This window comes from Chrysochloris asiatica, unplaced genomic scaffold (assembly GCF_000296735.1).
Source record: "Chrysochloris asiatica unplaced genomic scaffold, ChrAsi1.0 scaffold00014, whole genome shotgun sequence".
NCBI lineage: Eukaryota > Metazoa > Chordata > Mammalia > Afrosoricida > Chrysochloridae > Chrysochloris > Chrysochloris asiatica.
This window is the reverse complement of record NW_006408532.1, coordinates 5125509-5130491: the sequence shown is the minus strand read 5'-3', so window position 1 is coordinate 5130491 and position 4983 is coordinate 5125509. Positions and strand designations below refer to the sequence as shown.

The 4983-nt window shown below is 41.0% G+C and overlaps 1 pseudogene; it reads right to left on the bottom strand.

Moving 5' to 3' along the window:
* Nucleotides 1–2993: 2993 nt before the first annotated feature.
* LOC102822898 lies at nucleotides 2994–3417 on the bottom strand (annotated as a pseudogene).
* Between the last annotated feature and the right edge of the window lie 1566 nt (nucleotides 3418–4983).

The following is a 4983-nucleotide window of genomic DNA, read 5'->3' as shown; positions in this document are numbered from 1 at the left end:
TGTTATCATGACTAATTGCGACTGTCACACTTGCAAAGGTAGAAGTTTTGTAACAAAAACTGGGGAGTGGTTAATCTTACAGTCCAGAAATAGAGGACCTGAGGACCATCAAGAGAGAAGTGCACAAGCAGAATGTGGTACCTTATCCAGAGAAGCAGCAGAGCCAGAGATGGAGGCAGAGATGGGGGCATGGAGAAGGGGAGTGGCTGAGGACTCTAGATTCATGGACTAAGGAGAGAGGGACTAAGAGCTGGTGGCCAGGAGGCAGACTTGCAGAATGTGCCCTTTAGAGATGTAAATTATTATATATTCCTGAGTGTTGTATTTTTTTGTTTGTTTGTTTTTAAAAAGCCAAAGTAGATAGAGAGAAATACTGGTAACTGATGGTTCAAGGAGGGGATCATAATGATTGTAATGAAACAAGGTATATGATTTGTTGAATGTAAAACTGATGTTATGCCCTGTAAACTTTCACTCAATCCACAATAAAAACCTTAAAAAATAATAATAATAATAATTAACAAAAAAACTTTGCTTCTAGATAGCCTCAGGTTACGAATGAGATCCGTTTCTGTGTCTTTAAGAATCTGTCAGAGCTTCAAACTAGCTCTGCCCCATTCAGTCATGGCTGAGGCGATGTCACTGTAAAGACTTAAATTTTTAGTTACAGTGAACTAGAGATATGTGGAACAAGAAAAATTGCAAGTCAAAGCTTTTCTAGAAACTTAATCTAACTCTTATAGAAAAAGGGCAGCGTATGTGTTGCATAGAACCAAATCTCCTGCCCTTGGATTTGGAGCACAGTCAGAAGTACCACTGCGTCATTCAAAGATGGTGTTGTCTCACTCAAAACTCCTGACACCCCATTCAAACATGGTGGCCAATGACACCACTCTGAATGTATGCTGCTCTGCTACAGTCCTGCCAAGCTGACCCTTGAACAACATGGGTTTGAACTGGAGAGCTCACTGATAGGCAGATTTTCCCCCCTGCTGCTATGGTGGTAGTGGTGGTTGTGTGGCATTGAGTCAGTTCTAAGGAGCAGTTGGTGGCTTTTAACCACTGACCTTGCTGTTAGCAGTCCAGTGCTTATCCTACAGTGCCACACCAGGCTTCCTCCTACTGCAACAGAAAAAAAGAAATCTGCATATCAGTGGGCCCACACCCAGGCAGTTCCAACCTGTGTTGTTGAAAGTATATACATATTTTCACCTTCATGGGAGATCAGTGGCCCTAATTCTAAAATTATTCAAGGGTAAACTGTAATCCAATCTCATGCTTGGGCTCTGGAAAAGGCCCACTGCTCCTCTTCCGAGTCTCCCATTCCAGGGCTTCAACATAATTTTTCCCATCAGGGTACTGTGCCAAATCTGCCAAATTGTAAAACTTCAGGTCTTCCTTTTTCACTTTGTTGGCTACAACAGAATCAGTTTAAAGGGTAAGTATAATTGCCCATAAGTCGGGGACTGCCTGTACTCTCTTTTGTGTTATTGGAATCATACAAATTACATCTTTATACACTGAATACCCATCAGCACAGACTTATAATTATAGGTATGTATTGTTTAACAGATAAGTATACCTATGGTCCTAGAAGGTTATAATGGAGTCCTGCTGTAGTGCTGTGGGTTAGTGCGCTGGACTGCAAAGTTGATTTGAATCTCAAGGTCAGCAGTTCCAGCTCACCAGGTGCTCCTCAGAAATCCTATACAGGGTCACAATAGTTCAGAACCGACTTGACAGCATTCAACAAAAATAACATAAGGTTATAGTTGTTGTTGTTAAGTGCCATTGAGTCAGTTCTGACCCATAGTGACCCTGAACAGAGTTTCTGAGGCTGTAAATCTTTACGGGAGCAGAAAGCTTCATCTTTCTCCCACAGAGCAGCTGGTAGTTTCGAACTGCTGACCTTGTGGTTCGCAGCCCGACTCGTAACCACTACGCTACCAGAGCTCATTTAGGTTATAGTAGAGTTCAGAAATTCCGATGGAAGAATGGGACTAGCAGGAGTACTTTACATAGTATGGAGATCTGATGCATCTATCTCTATTGCTCCAGGTCCATGTCCACCTGGCCTTGTAGCAGTGGGGGAGAGGGTCCTGGCGGTCACTATGACTGCCTCTCCCATCATACTAGCCTCAGGCAGGGACCACGCAGATGATACAGGAGTCACCAAGGGGGATGCCCTACAAATATCACTGCCCCGTCTTGGATGCCCTGTGCATGACTTGGGTCCAGACTTCACCTTCTGCAGTGATGACTGCTGAGCTGTGGCAGAACAGGAAAGAAGCAGAGGAGGAGTAGTGGGGGTTTGGAGGGTTTAAAGTCCATTATGAGGAGCTGGGAAGCCAGGCAGGGAGGAAAGAAAGACAGAGAACTGGCAGCCATGGGCTGGGAAGTGGCCAGCTGGGAGGCAAGTCCATGCTAGGTGCTACTTTCAGTGACCCTGTCGTAACTAAGCAGGGCTGGTGGCAGCAGAGTCAAAGTTTTCATACAGTCCCTTTCATGTGGCAGCACAGGTCCCAGGCCCACCTGGTTTATCCTATGTGCCTCTTTTCATACAGTGTTCACACAGTGTCCAAACCACATAACATCCTACTTCACAGAACATATCATGGAATAGAAGTGACATACACCGTTACTGGTATTCAGTTATTTTAAAAATAGAAAATGTATGCACTTACACTGTCTTAAGGAGCTCTGGTAGCATAGTGGTTACGAATCGGGCTGCTAATCTCAGGGTCGGCAGTTCGAAACTACCAGTAGTTCCGCAGGAGAAAGATGAGGCGGTCTGCTCCTGTAAAGATTTGCAGCCTCGGAAACCCTGTGCAGAGTCACTATGAGTCAGAACCGACTCTACGGTACTTATCAATAACTTATCAACATACCGTCTTAAGTATTTACTAATGTAGTTACCTGGTGGTTAATTCTTCATGGAGATTGGTGTTACTGTCAAGTGTCTTTATTTGTTAGACGTCGAAGCTTTTGCTGGTCTAGTTGAAGTGGGTGAAGGGGGAAGAGTAGGTGGCACCAATGACGGCTGGGCCACGCTTGATAGGCTTGTAGGTGATAGAAAATGCGCCAAGGTAGTGGCCAATCATCTCAGGCTTGATCTCCACTTGGCTGAAGGTCTTGTTGTTGTACACTCCCACCATGCTGCCCACCATCTTGGCGGGCAGAAGGATCATGTGTCGCATGATGGCCTTCTCCATGGGCGGCGCTTCCTTCATGGCCTTCTGAAGCCGTTTCAGCAGCAAGTACTGCTTCCGGCGCAGGCCGCGCCTCAGCCACCACCGCGGCGGTGCGCTGTACAGCTGCATTACACGTCATAGGAAGTGGCCAGCACCGGCCTACCTCCATACCACCGTACGGGAACTTACAGAAGGGCCGCTTTGTCTTTTCCTCCACTTCCGCCATCGCTTCGGTTCTTCTGAAAGCTGTCTAGTGTCTTTTGATTTCATCTTTAAGGATTCCCCGTAGTATATCTATCTATCTATCTATCTATCTATCTATCTATCTATCTATCTATCTATCTATTTTAACTTTTTATGACAGCTCCAGATATGGGGAGAATCCTCTAGATTATTCAACAAAGATTTATTATGTTAGGAATAATTCAAAACAAAACAACGAACACAATAAATATAAACTAAATCCACCAATTAAAAGACAGATTTTCAGATTGTTTTAAAAAAAAAAATCAGCTACACATACATGCTCCTTAAGAGGGACACACCTAAATCAGTGACATGTTGTTGTTATGTGCCGTGGAGTCGGTTCCGAGTCACAGCGACCCTGTGCAGCGTTTCCGAGGGTGTAAATCTTTACGGGAGCAGCCAGCCTCATCTTTCTCCCGCGGAACAGCTGGTAGTTTCGAATGGCTAACCATGAGATTAGCAGCCCGATTCGTAACCACTACACTACCGGCGATCCTTAAAGCAGTGGCATAGATAGATCACAGTAATCATATGGAAAGAGACATACAGTAATAAGGAGATATTGACCAAGACAAAGCTGATATAGTTATGCTAATACTATACACAATAAACCTTAAAGCAAAGAGTATTATTTAAAAATTGAGAGGTTAATTAATGATGAAAAGAACCACTTACCAGAAAAATATAACACTGACCTTGTAGCCTTGAATGCATTAAACAAAAATGGACAAATCCTCAGTTATACTGGGAGGTTTTATCTCCACCTGAAATAGATGGAATAAGAAAAGTAAAAACAACAGCAACAACAACATACAAACAAAAATGAATGAGAATGTTAAAGATATGAAAGACCAGAAAACAGAATTAACAAGCTTATGTATAGTTTATGTAGAATTCTGAATGCCATAAATAGAAACTATATTCTCTTCATGTGTGTGTAAAATATCTACAAAATCTGATCAATTCTAATACATAAATATTTTAAAAATAACAAAAAAGCACTATCAAACAGACTTCATGAAATTAGAATTCAATAACAAAAGGAATTATAACATAAATTACAAATATTTATCAGTGAAGACATATCAAAATTTATGGATTGTTAGTCTTAAAGCATAATTATTAGACAAGTCAATGTCTAAGAATGATTGAACAAATTTTTTTTTCTTTTATTTTTTTGTTGTTGTTTTTTCTTTTTGTTTTTTTTTTTTTAAATAGTCTCTGAACAAAATTTTTAACTAAAGAAGAAAATGAACTAGAAAACAAACAAGTAACAGAAACTACCAACAAAATCAAAAGCTGGTTTTTTGAAAACAGTAAAATAGAGAGCCTTGGCTAGGTTAATCAAAGGAAAAAAAGAGATAAAAAAATTTAAAGTACATAAATGCAGACACAGTAGAGATGAAAAGGACCATAAAGGAAAATATTTTGAATGACTCTGTGTCAATACAGTAAAAAGAATTATATGAAAGAGACACTGGTTTTTTTTTTAGAAATTAAAAAAAAAATTATCAATATTAACTTCAGTAAAAAAAATAGGAAACTC